Source organism: Canis lupus, chromosome 12, assembly GCF_003254725.2.
Source record: "Canis lupus dingo isolate Sandy chromosome 12, ASM325472v2, whole genome shotgun sequence".
Taxonomy (NCBI): Eukaryota; Metazoa; Chordata; class Mammalia; order Carnivora; family Canidae; genus Canis; species Canis lupus.
Genome location: NC_064254.1, coordinates 12,396,636 through 12,414,846, shown reverse-complemented (window position 1 = coordinate 12,414,846; position 18,211 = coordinate 12,396,636). Strand labels below are relative to the sequence as shown.

The 18,211-nt window shown below is 50.8% G+C and overlaps 1 long non-coding RNA gene across 2 annotated transcripts in view; it reads right to left on the bottom strand.

The window, feature by feature from the left end:
- Positions 1–2,132: 2,132 nt before the first annotated feature.
- LOC112641645 (uncharacterized) overlaps positions 2,133–18,211 on the bottom strand; it is a 34,326-nt gene continuing 18,247 nt past the window's right edge. The window contains exons 4-5 of one of the 2 annotated variants that reach the window (XR_003124744.3): positions 16,612–16,894; positions 2,133–5,758 (exon numbers count right to left, since the gene is read on the bottom strand). This is a non-coding gene — a long non-coding RNA (uncharacterized LOC112641645). Of the gene's footprint in view, positions 5,759–16,272; positions 16,895–18,211 lie in introns of those variants that run through there. The other variant, XR_003124743.3, reaches the window with a different exon arrangement.

The window sequence follows — 18,211 nt, the reverse complement described above, 5'->3', positions numbered from 1 at the left end:
TTTGTATTGCTCTCGGGATAAGGTCTGCAACCCCCTCCTCTGCCTCCGAGGCCTGCTGGATCGCCCCAGCCACATCTTCCACCCTCATGTCCTGCTCTCCCCAGCGCCTCTGCACAGCTTGCCTGGTCCCCTGCGGTGGGGGGGGGAGGGGGTACGCCCTTGGTTCCCTCTGCCTGGAAAGCTCTTCTCCTATCCTTCCCACCTTCTCCTAACCCCTCAGGTCTCTTCTCGGGAACCCTCTCTTTACAGATTCCCCTGGATTTATGTTTTCCTGCCACCCTGTAATTCCCTCCAGAGACTTCAACACACAGGTGCTTTGGCTGTTGTGCCAGTGCCACCGTGTCATCCTTGTCTCTCCTGAGCACAGCGAGCTCTCGAGAGGTCCTGGTCACAGGGCATCCAGGTGCTGTACACAGGCCGAGGCCCTGTGTGGCCCCGGGGGCATGACTGTGCCCCAGCTCTCTAGAAGCCCACTTCTCTCAGGAGAAAGAGACACAGACAGAGAGAAGACTGCTAGCTTAGTAAGTGCCCTGAGAGACCTTAGGAGGGGCAGGAGGGGGCTCCCAGGAGGTACCCACAAAGTAGGGCCTCAAGAATTGGAGAGCAAGGCAGGAAAGGGGATTCCAGGGAGTGGGAACAGCAGGAGCAGACAGCAGGGGGTGCGCAGCTCGATGTGGCTGCAGCTTACGCTGTCACACAGGAGGGAGGTCGTAAGAAGCGAAACCAGGAAGGCCAAAGGAGATCAGATCCTGGAACCTCGAACACCCTCTCATTTTTTAAATTAATCCAACACCCACTGGCCCGAGTCCAGAGTCTCATTTGTACTACGGACGCTCCTGTCCGTCGGGCACATGCCGCTCAGAGGTGTCTACCCTGAGGCCTGTTGGAACCAGCTCAAGGACCCCTAGCCGGATGGCCACTGGGTCCACAGCCCCAAATTCCCACTTTATCAGCAGGAAGGAGAGGCCCAGAGAGAAGCAGCGATTTCTCCTCAAACTTAGAGCTCAGCCAAGTGTCTAAGTTCAGCCCAAATTGGGCCACCCAGTCTGCTCAGAGCCTGTGCCCCAAGGGTCAGGGGTCAGGGGTCAGGCAGCTCCTTCCCCAGGAAGGCTCACGTCCCTTCTAAGTGGAGGGGACCAGCCCCTCTCACAGGCCCCAGGCAGGAACTTGGGCTAGGCAGCAGATTAGCTCTGTGAGGAGGCCCAGGCAGGGACTAAGGGGGTGGGGGCCTCCGTGAGAGGGCCAGGAGCTTTAATTCCCCCTTTTCAGTTGCTGTTGCTAATTCAGGTCCCAAGGGGCTTGCTGAGTTTGTCCTGGACCAGCCACTTAATCTTATAATACCTCCCAGCAAAGCCCCTTTGTTCTCCCTCTTGCATAAGGTGGTAGGAACTGTAGCAGCCTCCTCCCCCTCGGCACCTCCTTCATCACTCAGCCTGGAGCCTCTGCTGGAGGCTGTGGCTGCACCTCCAGTCCCTTCCCTGTGGTCCCTAAGAACTTTCCATGGGAGATATTTAAGACAGCTAGTTGCTAATAAAGATATACCTCTGGATCTACTCGCTCACCTTTGGAAAGCCTGGCATTACACCCCACTGCCCCTCTGTCCAGGAGCGATCCCCAAACAGTGGCTTTCACTGATCTTGGAAATCTTGGCTGGCTCAGAGACACATCCAGCAATGAGATGCACATCCTTCAATCTCCCAGGGGCGACCAGGCTGGGGTCCGCCCTCCTCCTTCCGCATTCCTAGGGTTCAGACAAGCTCTATGGACACGTGAGTTGTGCCTTTGTACAAGGGCCCATGTTTAGAAGGGCTGCACACTTGGTTTAATGCTCTGCTGTTACTATCTTGAAATTCCTAATAATGTTTATACAAGTGGACTGGCATTTTCATTTTGTGGTAGGCCCCACAAATGATGCAGCTAGAGTTTTGGAGCAAGCCCAGGAGGCAGCCAGCCTGGGAACCTGGAAGCCCGGGTGCTGGTCCTCACTCAGCCTTGGCTAGACGGATGAGCCCGAGCAAGTCCTAGTCCTAACTCTAGAACTCCATTTCCCCAAGAGAAAATCAGTCAACCAACACGGACTTGGGATATTAAACTAGTTTAATGAATTTGAATACTAAACATACTATCTGGAATTACCCAAAAGGCCAAGCTCAACAGGGATCTAAACAAAATGGAGATTATTGAAAGGTAAGGGACAGAAAAAAAAGGAGTCTTGTCAATGTTTGCCTGTTTGAACTCTGGCAAGAGCCCAGTGCAAGAAGTTTGGAGGAAGCAGAGCATGGCACCTCTCCTGAACTTCTGCATCCCTTCCCTAGGAGCCTAGAAGGCCAGGAGGACGGCATGGCCCAGGGAGCCATCACCCCTGTGGAAGGTAGGCCACCACTCCTCCATGGGCCAGGTCCCCCATGAACGGGCCTCTGTTCTGATACCATCTTGGCCTTTGCTAGGTTCCAGGGCAGGCTTGTGCTGGAGAGTACACCAGGGGGTCAGCTCCTCATGTGGTGCTAAGCAAGGCAGCCCCTCTCCACCTTCTCAAGTTCTGGAAGGACCCAGAATCTTCCCCAGGACATGACCACTTCCACAGACAGTTTCCCCAGACCCAAAGTGTGATGGGGCCATGTCTAGCCCCCATTCTTCAACTCCTTCTTACTGAACATTGTATTATCCATAAGCAGAAGCAGCAGCCCAGAGAAATACTCCCTGCTTCTTGGGACCTGCTGGTTGTCCTCACCCTAGAACCCTCCAGGACAGGGGCTGGCATCGCACTTCCTGATGCATGGCTCCCATGGGTCCCCTGAGGAGCCAGCTCCAGAAGTCAGGGCTGGGTATTGGCACAGCATGGGGGCTTCCTGGAGCAGAGACATATTTACTCTCTTTTCCACTTCCCCTTCAGTGGTTAGGACAGGGTTCTACACAATTAGGGTGGACAGAATCCCACTGGGTCTTGGGGCTCTCAGGGATGACTCTTCAGATACTACTGTATCTGAATTGGGCCTGCTGTATTCCAGCTTCTCAAGAAAAAGTAGGCCAGGCCAGCCCAAGAGCTCCTGTAAGGCCAAGGACTCTCTGCACATCTGTCTCACTAGTAAATCCCAGGTCCTAGCATGGTGTCTGACATTTAATGGTGCCCCTTAATATTGTTAACCAAGTGAATGAAGAAAGGATGAATGAATTCATTCTTCAATTTCGTTGAATGAAAGAATATATTAAATAATGAATGAAGCAGCACCTGGAAGCAACCAAAACATCCAAGAAGCTCTTCCTTGCTCTTATGCGGGTCACACATGACCAGAGTTCTTCTCATGCCTGTGGTTTGCTCTTTGGAGCTGGAACTGATACAGAATAAATGAGGAGGGGCGGTATGGCCCTTGCTCTGAGTCTGGGGAAAGGCCTCACAATCTTTCCAAGGGCTCAGGTCACAGTAGCCCAAACTCCCAGCACTCCACAGTGGAAGGCATCCTGGACCATCACTACCAAATGTCCGAGGCTCAGCTAAGGTGACTATGGCCCCGAGAGGGCAAGGAACTTACCCCAGGTCACACAGTGAGTTGATGGGGGAATTGGGACTAGAACCTAGAACCCCTGACTCCCTGCCCAGAGCTCCTTCCATTCCACCAGGGACCCTGCTATGCCAGAGCCAGACACTGTGAAACTAGACTTACCGTTGGTCAGCCAGACCTGCCTGGCCTGTGACCTGAGCCCTGGCTGCCCAGACCAGCGGCAGCCTGGCCACCTGCTGGCCAGAATGCTTGGAATTGCCAGGGAGGCGGTAGGTTAACAGTTTGTTTGGAATCAGGCAGCCTTGCACAACTGTGAGGCCTGCCGGAAGCCAAGCAGACCCCTCTCGTCCCCACCCCTGCTCTGGGGCCAGAGAACTGGTGGGCCGCGGGGCACACAGGGCCAAGGTATCAGATCAGGAGACACCCCCGGCCTGACTGTTTATGGTGGGGATAGCTCTCTAGGCTCTGTTATCAGACCTCCCTCGAGGAGGGATATCACAGCCTGCCGCTCAGGCAGCAATGGAGATGGCAGCCAGGGGGCTCTGGTCCCCCCAGTTACAGTCTTAGCCTGAGCTCCAGTCCCCCGCCCCGATAGTTCTCATATAGGCTCTCTCACTTGCTCCCTGCCACTTGGCCATCAGTATTGGATGGCTCCATTCTGCATACGTGGCAGCCGAGGCTCAGGTGGGTTCCGTACCTTATCAGAACTCTAATAGTGAGGCATCTAAATCCAGACTTTTCTGTCTTAGAAGACTTCTCTCCTTCCCCCAGATTTTGCAGCTGAGTGGCTCCCAACACTGTCCAGTTCTTATGGCAGCCTACCTTCCCAGAGCTATTTAGAACCCAGAACCAAAAGAAGAACCCAGAGCCACAGGGGGCCTGGGTGGCTCAGTCGGTTAAGTGTCTGCCTTCGACTCAGGTCATGATCCCAGGGTCAGGGATGGAGTGTCAGGGGCTCCCTGCTCAGCAGAGAGCCTGCTTCTCCCTCTCCCTCTGCCCTACGCCCCGCTCATGTATACACACTCTCTCTCAAATAAATAAATAAGATCTTAAAAAAAGAGAGAAAAGAAAAGAAAGAACCCACAGCCATGGAAAAGCCACAACAGCTGCTATTAATGGACAGTGTCAAGTTGGCAGACTGATCAGGTCACTCTCTCTTCAATCTGAAACCTTCCATCCTCTCCACCAGCTTCCCTACCCGGGGTGAGGCCCTGGCTCCCCATGCTCTACTATGACCTTGCCCCAAAGGCTTCTCCAACCCCAGCCCCCCACACTCTCTGCTTTGAACCTCATAATACAGCCCCTAGAAGTTGGCTTCGAAAGCATCCCTGGCCCTGCTATTTCCAGACTCCAGGTTTATGTTCGGTCTGTTGTCTCTGCCTGGACACCCCCAGCCCACTCCTCCCTTCTCACACTTTGAGATTCAGATAATAAATAAAATGTTATCTTCCTCATGAAGACATCCTTGTCTTCCACGTGCCCTCTGTGCCCCCTTAATTCCTTGGCATACTTATACCATGCTAGAGAGAGACGATCTGCTTCTGTGTGTGGTCATCTGTCTACACTGTCACCATGCACTACCAGGCGCTACCTCTGGATCTCAGTGCCTAGCCCTGTATGGAGAGTCTCATGGTTGTTCATTGAAGGCTTGTTGAATGAATGAATGGAATAGATCAATGCCCTGGGGAAGTGTGACTCCAAAGGTAAGGAGTGTCCAGGGGGCTGGGAAAGTGACTGGCCTGTTGGAAGAACCAGAAGAATCCCATACCACTCTGGAAATGCTGGCTTAAAACCAACAAGGTGAAATTTAACTAGGATAAATGAAAAATCTCCCTGACAGTATTCAAGAAGCCTGTGACCAGGTGGCCTGCAGCCCAGCCCAGAGGAATGGAAGGTCACCTCCTGTCCTCCCTGCAGGAGGGTCTGGATTCCCAGGACCAGACAGGGCGGGTGTAGTCTCCAGGAGCTCCTGGGACTCAGTCCAGCCCTCTCTCCCCCTCTGAGCAGCACAATATCTAAAGCTCCTGCCCCACAGGCAGGCCCGGAAGTCCATTCATTCTCCGAGGGAAGAGTGGAGACTTTAAATAAAGAAAGTTTATGTAACCTTGCAGAAGCATGCCACATGGCAGTGAGCCGCAAGGGGAGGGGAGGTTGTCATACTGTACAGCCTCCCTGTGTTCAACAAGGTCCTCAAGATGACTGAGCACTTCAGCACCAGGATTCTTGATCCAGGGACAGGTTGGAGAGAAATGTGCTGTCTGCAAAAGCATAATCAATATTTTAGTTTAATATTTGGAAAATGAAAACATATACCCTGTGGTTTCCAAAGGCCAACTGCAGGCAGGGTTCTTGGCTGGTGGCACTCTGTGGGGGAGAGTGGGGCAAAGCACAGGGCCACGGTTTAAACAAAGTTGGTCTGTGCTACTTGAGCAGTGTTTTTCAGGAAGATTGTTTATAAACAATTGGTGAGTTATTAATAATAACAGCTGTGGCACGTTGTTCCCTTCCTTAGCGCTGTACTCAGACAGCATTTTCATTTGCGTTCTTTTACTTTGCCTCATTTACTGCATTAAATATGCTTTGCTTTACACTCCTCTGCTCAAAACAAATCTTCTGTGTGTCTAATTCTCCTACCTTGCCAAGCACATGAAAACGCTTTGAGAGGGAAAACGCTTTGCAATAGTTAAACAGAAAATGCTTTGGGATCGTCTATAAAATTTTAGGCAATTCTTGCAACAAGACAGGAATAATTTAACCTAGTGGTGGTCAGAAACAAGGGAGAAACTTACTTCCTTGCAAGGCTTTCCTGAGGCTTCTTTGAAAACGGTCATGTACACCCTTTTATCCGGGAAATCCTTGGCATCAACCCACTGAACTCACCAGGCAGCATTACTGGTGTTTTCCACAATCCTTTTTTTAACCTGATGAGCCTTTTGAGGCAAGGTCCCGCAAGTATGGTCTTAAAACCGCTGCAGCAGGGGCTTATTGAAAGTGAAGATTCCTGGGCAGCCCCCAGCACCTTTGTGCTCCAAAGTCCCTGAGGAAGAGCCTGGGAATCGGCCTTTTCCACAAGTTTCCTGGGTGATTCTTCTGTGCACTCAAGTTTGAAAACCTCTGGACTAAAGCACGGTAGGTATTCAGGAAATGTTTGCAGAGTGAGCTGTTGGTAAATGAGTTTCGAGAAGTACAGAGCAAATAGAAGTGCCATCTGTGGAGTTGCTCAATGTTCTTCCCGGCCATGGCATTAGGCAATGTTGCCTCTGAGCCATTCACTGGACCTTCCTTGCCTGGGTACTGTGCTCCATCCCCAAGGGGCTTAGTCTGGTGCTGCTGGTGACTCTTCAAGTTGAAGCTTTCTCCGTGAGTGGTGAGGCTCCCCACTCTGTCCCTAGTAACTCCCGTAGATGAGTTCCCAGAGTGGATGGCTAAGGAATTTGGCAAACTTTCTCTCTCCACCGAACTCAAACTGCATTCTCTGCCTTCTATGATCAGATGGGCCAGTATCACTTTCTGTGGCCAATGATAGGTTCAGTTTCAGTGCAAAACACACACACACTTACCCCTGGGTGTCTATTAACCCCTAATTCTGGGTATAGACTATTCTATTCCTAGGTATAGGCTGATCCTTGACCTATGCACACATTCACTCCTAATCTTTTTTTAAAATTAATATATTTATTTAAGTAAGCTCTGTGCCTGATGTGAGACTTGAACTCATGACCCTGAGATCAAGAGTCATGCGACTCTTGTTCTACTGACTGAGAAGCCAGGTGCCCTTGGACTGACTCCTAATCCTAAGCATAAAGTGATCCTCAATCCTAAGTATAGAGCCTGGGTCCTGAATGCAGACTGAGTCCTAATTCTAAATACAGATCAACTTCCTACCTCTGGATATACACTTATCCCTGGTCCTAGGTGCAGACTGACTCCTAATCCTAGATGTAAACTGATCCCTAATCCTGGATTTTTGATACAGCCTGATCCTACCTAACCAGACTAAGCCCCCTAAATCCAGAAAACAGGCTGACTCACAACTCTGGTCAGAGCCAGATCCTCAACTCTGATCTCAGTCCCCAGAATGCTATCCACAGAGTGGTCCAACTCTGCATAGATTATCCTTAACCCTGACCACAGACTGACCTGCTGGGGCTGTTCTAGAAGTGTGGAAGGGAATTGGAAACGGATGTCCTGCCAGTAGAGCAAGAGAGCCATATCATATAAAAAAGGATGGGGTCTGGCCAGCCAGTGCTTTGACAGCTTGTGTCTTCCCTACCAGAGCCAAAGCCTTCGTGGGACCTGAGGGCGCTAGAACCTTGAGAATAAGCCAGACACCGATTCTCCACCTCCCACTATTCCTGCCTGTCTGCCCCTGACCTCGGGCCAGACCCGGCCCCCACCCCATCCCCTGGCTCACTGGGACAGGGTCAAACATGAAAGGGAAGATGACTGGCCCCGATACAGGTCCCGGGAATGTGCAGGTATTATTAGTGGACAGACTGCTACACGCTGTGGCCTGTCTGCTCCCAAGCCCTCCGCAGGATGGACCCCAGACCACAAGCAGAGGAAGCGAGCCCAGAGTACGGTACCAGCAGGGCCAAGTAGACTATCCAGATGGGTAACGGAGATCTGGCTTCTCCCCCCCTCACACAGCTAAGAGCTTCAGGTGTCCTGTAAACAGGTATGGAGGTGAAGGCTGTGGATAGGCTGGTGTCCAGTCCATAAGACTCGGCCGGCCCCTAAAGACTCCCCATTCTGCAGCAGGTTTGAAGGCAGTCAAGTCTTGAGCCTGGAGGAATGAGGATGGAGACTGCAGCTTGTGCGACCAGCTTTGAAAGCCACACATGCTGGCCATGAGAGGCATTTGGGTGAGGGGTGGCACAGCCCTCCCATTAGGTGACTTCTATTTGATGGGGGCATCAGAACCTCAGTCTTTAAGGACTCCCTAGCCTGAAGGAACGGACAGATGCTAACCTCAGCGGGCTCTCCGTCTAAAGGAAGACACAGAGGTCCTAATTCCAGCCAAAAAACAATCTTCTTCCCTCCCTAAAGTGAAGCTCTGTGTCCACAGTGCCACCGGCCAAGTCAGCGGGAAGACTGATGGGAGTTAGGGGCATAGACTGGTCTATCCCAGTGGCCTCCTTCGGGGTGATCCCCAGAGAGGAAGACTATCTCACTCCTCACACATACACCCACTCACTGCACACTGGCCTGGGAGCCCCGGCCCAGGAATGTCAGGGCTCAGACCATTTCCCTCTCTGCTGCCCAGTGGCCGGAAGCTTGTGCTCACTTTCCCCTGGGGAGTTGAGGACGGGTGGGGGGCAGGCACAAGCCTCCCAGGCATTCCTCCCGCATTCCTGGGGCCATGCCCTCCTTCCTCCCTGCCTCAGCCTGGCCATAAACTATTTCAGGCTTGCAAAATCTGGTCTGTTGTTCTCTTGTTCACAGCCCCTAGTGAGGCGGGGGCCTGGGTCCTGGCCAGGAAATCTGCAGCACCCCCAGAGCCCAGAGGGTTCTGGTCAACTGGGACAGAGGAAACTGGGTGACCTCTTAGGCCATCAACCACAGAGGGCTTGGGGAGCAGAGAAAGTAGAGCCTGGCTCACTTCTCGGGGCAGAGACCCAGAGCCCCACTCCCTGGAGACTTCACCCAGGGAAAATGGAGAAGTGGTTAGGAGGACAGGCCATCATGTGTTGGGGTGGGGGTTCAGATCATGTGTGTGGGCAAAGGGCATTCAGACAGATCATCTCTTATAAGGTTCACCTCCCTGCACCCCCAGAGTCGTGTCTTCAGCATCATTTTACAGATGAGAAAACTGAGCCTCCACCCAAAGCTCTTCTCTAGACTTGAGTAATGTCTCCCTATCTGACCATATGCACTGCAGGGGCTGGAACCTGGACTTCTTTCTCTCTGCCCCAGTCCCCACTCTCCAGGCCATACAAGCGTCAATAAACATCTGTGTCCTTCCTCCTAAACCCCTGCCTCGAACAGTCAGGGCCCAGGATCTCCACAGCACCAACTCTGACCTTCCAGAGTTCCCTAGGCAAGCTGATGCCTCCCACCTTCAGGCAGCTGGGGCCTGGCAGGAGGGACCTCTGTGGAACAGGGACCAGCTCAAACTCCTTTCTGTGTTATCAGTCTCCAGAATGGAGAGAGGTGGCCAGTGAATGAACAAATGAAGGCCATAATTCCTTGTTGTGCAACTGTGTGTTCTAGATGTTTATAACAAGGCAATGAATAAAATGGGGGGAAAAAATCTTGCCCCCATGGGGGGCTTCATTCTAGTGGGGGGAAGGGGCAGAAAATAAGCAACAAACTGTGTAATGTCAAGTACTGCTTTGGTGCAAAATAAAGCCAGAGGTGCTGTGGAAGGGTAGGCTAGGTGTACGTGAAGGATGTTCACCAAATAAGTGCTTTTGTGCATATTTAGTCAAAGAATGAATATGGAAGATGCTGGACCAGGTTCTGACCCCACACTGCACTCCTGACTATATAATCTTTTTTTTTTTTTTTTAATTTATGATAGTCATCACAGAGAGAGAGAGGCAGAGACATAGGCAGAGGGAGAAGCAGGCTCCATGCAGGGAGCCCGACGTGGGATTCGATCCCGGGTCTCCAGGATCGCGCCCCGAGCCAAAGGCAGGCGCCAAACCGCTGCGCCACCCAGGGATCCCCTGACTATATAATCTTAAGCAAGTTATGCTTCCTGTCTGGACCTCAGTATCCTAGTCTGTAAAGTAAGACAGTTGGACTAGAAGGCCATCAAGGTCTGACTTCAGCTTTGACCTTCACGGACTCCAACACATTACACCTCTGCAAATGCAATGGGGAAATTATAGGCAGTTTATTTATTTATTTTTTAATTTTTATTTATTTATTTTATGATAGTCACAGAGAGAGAGAGAGAGAGAGAGAGGCAGAGACACAGGCAGAGGGAGAAGCAGGCTCCATGCACCGGGAGCCCGACGTGGGATTCGATCCCGGGTCTCCAGGATCGCGCCCTGGGCCAAAGGCAGGCGCCAAACCGCTGTGCCACCCAGGGATCCCTTATAGGCAGTTTAGAAGCAGTTCTGAGGGAGACCCTTCTGTGCCCTAGCAATTCCCCAGGCACCAGTGTTTCTGTTGATGTCACAAAATCTGCATGTTGGGGAGTGGATTTGCATCCTAGGTCACCAAGCTCCCAAGTGGCATGTGATGCAAATGTTGATAATCAGCACAAATAACTAGACTCCTACCATTCAGGCTTCTTCCCAGAGCAAGGGGAGGCAGGGTCACTTTGGGCTGCAAGGAAGGTGGAATTTGCAGGAGGCCTGGGGACTGGCCTTACCTCCTTTCCCCTGTCCTGGTGCCCTCAAGCCCACTTTCCAACCCCTAGTCAGACATCCCCACTGGACTGCTGTACAAATGCCCACAGGGACCCCTTCAGGACCAACTCCCAAGTCCTGACTTCTGAGGACCAAGGGTGGAGGACAAGCTCACTTAAGCCCTGAAGATGAGCCGCCCAACCTGGAGACAGCCCTGCCCTGCCCCATCAGCTCTTAAGGCAGCAGCTTTCAGGCTTTGTCACAGCCTGGGGGGTCCTGCAGCACCGCCCTCTCCAGGCACCCCCCTGCCACCATGCCAGGTGAATCCTAGGGGCTCAAACCTCTAATGCGTCCCAAGATCAGTAAACATTGTGACTTCCCCTCGCTGGGGCTACCTGGCCAGGATTTGTGATTCTCAATCTCCTCTCTTTCTCTCTCTCTCTCTCTCTCTCTCTCTCTCTCTCTCTCACACACACACACACACACACACACTCATCCAGAGTCTTATACATGCTCTCTCATGCACAGCAGTACACACAAACACACGCTAAGTGCACAGAAAACTCCCACCCAGGACTAATAATTTGTGGAGGAAAGAAAACTAACGCTCATAAGGAGCTTTACTTCTGCCTATCTTGCTGAATCCTGCCCTCACCCTCGCAGCGGTATTTGGGCACTCCTATTTCACAGAGGAGAAAACAGAGGTGCCCAAGGACACTCCCCTTCAAGTGAGTGGCAGGCCCAGGAGTCAGCCCGGTTCTGTCCAACTCCTGCCCCAAGGGCCCACTGCTCCTCACTTCCACACCCACGTGCAATTGGAGGTGCTGTTGCAAACACAGCTCAGAGCCGGGAGTCTGAGGACTGAGGTGCTGAGCCTGGTTCTGCTGCTGCCTGTCCAGGGGACCCTAGACACAACTCTTCCCCTCCCGAGGCCTCAGTGTCCTCATCTGGGAAATGGGAGTCATAAAACCTCTCTTCTTTGCATGGGAATGAACCGGATGGTCCTGCTGATTTCCGCGTCTGGGGTTCTCTCTGACTCCAGGTGCGAGCCTCAGGCCGCCCAAGGTTGCACACCTACTCCATGAAGCTGGCCAGAGCCTCCTGAGATGGCCTCTTGCCTTGCCTTCCCTTTGGGGTGTGGGGGGGTCGGAGGAGACCATGCCAGGCAGGGCCCTTTCTTCCATTGGCCCCTGAGCACAACCCCCACTAGTGCTGACTTATAGGTTTACCTCCTGCTGACATCAGCACCCATCTGTTTGTGGTGGGAAAAGAGGCCTCCTGGGGAAACAGGTTTGCTAAATCTCAGCCAGGAAGGACCTCCCAGCTGCACGGTTGGAGCAGGTTCGGTAAATACCCCGAGCAGGCACCTCTGGAGAGAGAGTGGGTAATCCGAAAGCAATGCCTCCTCCAGGCGACCCTCCCCTCTCCCCAGCCACCTCAAGCCATGATCAAATTTCCATCCCTGGCTTTGGATCTTCCAGCTGGTTCCCTGAGCCATTCAGCCTTTCATCCCAATAACCACCCTTCCTCAAACACCCCATCTCCTACTGCCACCCCCCACCACCACTGTTACCATTCTCTGTTATGTCCAACCATTGAAACTGCACCATCCTCACTCCTCCCCCACCCTCATCCTCACCCCTGCCACCAGCCGCCCAAACCCAAAGCTCACTATCTAATCCATAACCGGTCTCACTCCCTGTCTGAATTCTTTACTGAGCGATAAACTTTGGCTGGAATGAAATTCCTAACACAAATCTGGGTCCCCACAATAATTCCAGGAGGCAGCAGCATCCTGGATGCTACTCGGTTGGTGTCTGTTCGAGCAGAGCTTATGCATATGACCATGTGCACACACTCAGAGGAGGTAGACACTTCCCTTACTTAATACCCCTCTGTCCCGGGGTGAGCTGAGGGGGCCCAGCTGACACAGCACCATCCTTAATCCCCCTGAGCAAGCACTAAGCAGTGCGCCTGGTTGGTTAAGCACACATATTCCAGGTGCTGAAGAACAATTAAAAGTGATCACAGTGGATCATCTTCCCTGATCAATCTTACCTGTCTTAAGCTCACATAAGCCTATAAAGGAATCTCTTTCCAAATCTGTCATTTCTGACAGCAGATATGCTAGATTTCTTCTTGTTGAGCCTGCTGGGGTTGATGGAGTTCACACCCCGGGTAACAGAAGAGCTTGCCTTAGCCCTCGATTCAACTGATGTGTCTACCATTTGGCTAGAAAGTATTGGGGAAAATCTCACTAAACATCCAGTATTTAAAATTTTAAGAAGGGGAGCTACACCACCTCACTTTGGGGTTTAAAGTCTGAGGTGGAATAAAAGAAAAAAAGACTCAGTGTTGGAATTCTGAATCTGCCATTTAACTGTTATGCCTCAGTTTCCTCATCTGTAAAATGGGAATGAGAAGATCTGCCTCATAGGACTGGCTTGGAGGTTGAGTGTGTTAAAGAACCTTTTTTTAGGCCTGGCCTGACCGCAAGATTGAACTAGACAATCATTCTAGCACACTGCCAGAAAAGCTGCACTTACTATCTTGTCTGACCCATGTAATTTTGAGTTCTTTTTCACAGGGGTTACTTCCAAAATCAAAACTAAGTTTATCACTGACACTGCAGTTAAAATAGGATAGTGAGTTCTCATGATCTCTTTTATGAAACCACTTACTAATTTTTATACTCAGGTACTCCAGCTTTGATCGGTTTTTGTCCTTACGATACGCTGGCCACAAGACATTGTATCTGCCCCCTTCCTGTGGAAGTCTTGCCATGCCTTTTGTCCAGAGGCAAGTCCAGTGTGAGTTTCCGACCATCACTATCATGGTCACCAAAATCCCAATGTTTCTTGGGACTTGTGCAGAGAAGGAAACAGATACCTCTCCCTGCCCTCCCCCAGCTCCCATCAGGCAGGAGGAGGGTTTAAGCTGAGACCCTGGAGGAGAGATCAAAGCTTTAGAGCAGAAATTTTCTTTTTCTTTTTTTCTTTTTAAGATTTAGCGGCACCAATCTCATACCACCACCCTGTCCACTCTTCTCCCTCCCTGTGTGCCTGATGCTGCACCAGGCCTGGAACTACAGTGGTTGAGCACCTGCCTTTGGCTCAGGTGGTAATCCTGGGGTCCTGGGGTCAAGTCCTGCACCAGGCTCCCCGTGAGAAGCCTGCTTCTCCCTCTGCCTGTGTCTCTGCCTCTTTCTAAGTGTCTCTCATGAATACACAAATTTTTAAAAAATCTTTAAAAGATTTATTTATAAGAGAGAGAGAGAGAGAGCTCACAAGCAGAGGAGAGGCAAAAAGGAGAGGCAGAGAAAGAATCCTCTAAGCTGAGTGTGGAGCCTGACACAGGGCTTGATCTCATGACCCTGAGAGATGAGCTGAAATCCAGAGTTGGATGCTTGACCTACTGAGCGACTTGGGTGCTACAGAAGTAATTTTCAAAGACTGGTCGCTGGCCCAGCAATATGAGCATCACCTGGGAACTTGCTAGACATGCAAAAAAATTCTCAGGCCTGACCCTCCTATGCTGAATGGGGAATTCATTTCTGCACTTGAGCAGGCATCGCTCAATGATGAGAACCACTGCATTCGAGGACCTCCAGCACAACAGTGGAGCTACTAAGGCACATTCAGATCCGGGGACAAGGAGGGAGGTGGGAGGAATCACTGGCCCAGGCCCGGGAGCCCACACCCTCAGCACTCCCAGAAGCATGCAAAGAGAGCAGCCGAGAGTCTGGAGAGAAGTTAGGAACCGTGGGAATTACGGGGTAAGAGGGTGATGAGAGGAAAGCACTGTGCCTGGCTGCTGCTCTGGCCTCTCACCAGCTGGGGGGTCCCGGCCACCTCTCACAGTGTCCTTAGCCTCTGTTGGCAGGAGCCTCCTCATTCCCCAGCCTCACTAAGAACTCGTTAGTGATCCTGGCATTCCCAGCTGTGGTTTGGCATCAGAATCTGGCAACCCTCAGCCCGGGCCCGGGGTCATTCCTAATAGGGACCTCCCTAGGCTTTGACTGTAGAAGGCCCCCCCATACCACCACCCTGTCCACTCTTCTCCCTCCCTGTGTGCCTGATGCTGCACCAGGCCTGGAACTACAGCAAAAGGATACAAAAGCCATGATTTCCCTCAAAGAGCCCACCTGGCACCGAGGGCCACTGTTTCCCCAGTCCTAAATCGTGTGCCAGGATGTGCTGAGCTCTTTGTGAACTTTGTAAGACTTAATAAGACAGTCAGCCATGAAAGAGATACCAATCCGGGGCAGTGAACTGTGGACACTAGCAGAGGGCGGCCGGCCAGGTATGCAGAGTTCAGAGAGATAGCTGAGCACAAGGCAGTCGGAAATTTTCTGAGTAGAGAGGAGGCCCAGTGCTGATTTGGATGGGACCTGTGGAGGCAACAGGAATATTGCCTTCTCTGTCTCTAACTCTCTTTGTCTCTGCCTCTCTCCACCTTTTCCTCTTCCCATAAATAGACCACTCCATAAATGGGCAAGGACAGATTGTGATCCTGTTATTAAAACACTATGGGGACTGGACCCTTGGGTGGCTCAGTAGTTGAGCATCTGCCTTTGGCTCAGGTCGTGGTCCTGGGGTCCTGGGATCAAGTCCTATAGCAAGCTCCCTCCCTCTGCCTGTGTCTCTGCCTCTTTTCTCTGTGTCTCTCATGAATAAATAAATAAAATCTTTATTTAAAAAAACCCAAATGGGGACAATTAACAGGAGAATGGATAAACAAATTGTGGTATATCCACACAATAAACTACTACTCAGCAAGAGGAAGGAGCTAGTGCCCCTATTTAAACCACCTGAACTTGAAATGTATAAACGTGATGCTGTGTGAATTTTGCCTTCCTGAAGAAGCATGACAAAAAAAAGAAGAGAGTTGACGGATGGATAGATGATTAGACACATGGGGGAAAAAATGATCATCCTGAATGTCGATTACGTGATTAGATCTTGCGATCGTGTTGATATGGGTCCTCACGGCACAATTGTTTCAGCTTTCTCTGTATGTTAGGAAGTTTTCACAATAAAATGTTGGGGGCAAAGCGGGAAGGTGATCAAAAGATCTGTGGTTTGGAAAGGTCATTTTGACCACCAGAACAGTAAATGGAAACCACTGACAGTGGTGTGGGTGGGGACGAGGAGGAGCTGTTCAGAGCTCTGATGCTCCACCACTGGAAAAGCACTTGCGAAAATGGCCCTGTCTACCCTCTGGCACAGTGATTCCTGCCCTCCGTACCTAAAAAGCCTGGACACTTGTATACTACAAGGCATAGATAAGAATGTTTACAGCAGCATTATTCACAGTAGCCCTGAACTGGGAACGGCCCAATGACTGTCAGTGGAATGGATTAAACATTGTATATTCACACTACGGGATACTACAGAGCAATGAGAGTAAACGAACTGCTACACACACAACACAGTGAATTCACAACGCCGAGCAAGGGGCATCAGACACAATCGAGTACATGCGATGTGATGCCATGTATGTAATGTGCCAAAGTCATGCCATGCGAATTGTCAGGAATAGAAAACAGAAGAGTGCCTGCTTTTGATGGGGGTGACAACTGGGGAGGGAGATTGAGCAAGAGTTGTGGGAAGCTGGCAGGGCGCTATTTCTTGATCTGGATGATTAATTGCATGTAAAACTCATGAGATGCACATTACAACATCCTCAAGCTATGAACTTATGATTTGTGCACCTTTCTTTGTGTGTGTTGCAATTAGATAAAAATAAAGTGCGTTAAGCAAGTGGAAAAAAACGAAACCTATTTGACCTTCATTCAAGGGCACCCTCACCTCAAACCTGATCCCCTAGGGGCTTCTGGAGATGCAGCCAATTTGTTTCCACCACTCTGAGCAGCTGGGATGGACTCTACACCAGATCTAGCGTAGACAAAGTCCTTGGCATTTGTCAGATCTGTAAGGTCATCGGAGGGGAAAGAGGCGTCGGAGGCTTTGATGCCAGAGTAGGCCAGGGAGCCCACAAAAGTCCTAGAAAGTTTGGCACGCCAGCCTAAATCAGAGTGAATCATAAGGGAGCGCTCCAGCCCGGGGCTTGCGAGATCGGAGTACGTGGAGGCTGTGGGTGAGAACAGTTTCAAGTCAGTAAGAGATGCAGCAGGCCTGCTCTCCCACCCTAAGCCCCCATCCTCAAACAATCCTCTGCCTGTATTAATCCTCTAAAAGGGCTTCAATAAAAATCTACTAAAATGAATTCAGCAGAGACTCTTTTGTAAAGGAATATTCACCCTTCTAATATATTTAGTGTTGGTGAGGTTTCAGTGTTCAGATGATAGGTTACTCAATGCAGGGTCTGCTTTTTTATATTTTATTTATTTTTTTATAATTGACTCCAATTTTCCATGAAGAGAAGGAAGAGAGCTAAGTTTATTTTTTATTTTCTTCATTTTAAAATTTATTCATGAGAGACACGCAGAGAGAGGCAGAGACAGAGGGAGAAGCAGGCTCCTAGCAGGGAACCTGATGCGGGACTCAAGCCCCGGTCCCGGTCCCGGGGATCATGCACTGAGCTGAAGGCAGATGCTTAACCACCGCGGAGCCACCCAGGCATCCCGAGAGCTTGGTTTATAGGTGATCCACAGCAGGAAGTCTAACTCCAGGTCGAATAATCAGGCCTCCCCATTATGACAGCTAATTGTATACTGGCATTGTCTGTGTGCCTTCATATGTATGATAAAATGTTAAAAATGTAATTAGAAATCGCAAATCCCTGGCTCAGACATGAAATGGTGACAACAAGCACAATCTTGAGTATTATCAGATTTAACCAACAGTTGTGCTGTGCTAACAGGCCCAGAAAAACCAGCCACCAACAACGTATAAACACGTGGTGAGCACCATACGTTTAATAAAAATGTATAGAATGGGTGCACATGTCTGGGTCTTGCCAGAGCCAGCTTGAGGCTTCTGCAAGCTGGAGACCATTCTAGCCCCATCGTGGGCGGGCTTCTCCCAGCAAATACCCTCATAGACTTGGGTGGGTATGTGGGGAGGGGGGTCGAAGGCCAAGCAATCCCCCAAGAAGCTCCATAAGTTTGCTGTGCCCCGTAAATTTGAGAAATGCTGTGTTCCAGCGAAACACAATTGTGTTGGCAAGGCTATGGGGGAACGGGCTCAAACACAGCATTGTGGCTATGAGGTGAGGACCCCCTAGAAGGGACAACCTGGCAGCGTCTTTCCAGATTAAAAATGCACGTAGCCTCTGACCCAGCAACTCCAGTCCCTGGCATCTTCCCTACAGATACATTCCCACAAGTACCAAGTGATGTGCAGACAAGGATATTTGTGTGTGGCATTGTTTATAATAATAAAAGCCCGGAACCAGCCCGGCTCTCTCAAAGCAGGGGTCTGGCCAAATTATCTTGGGAGCAGTGGC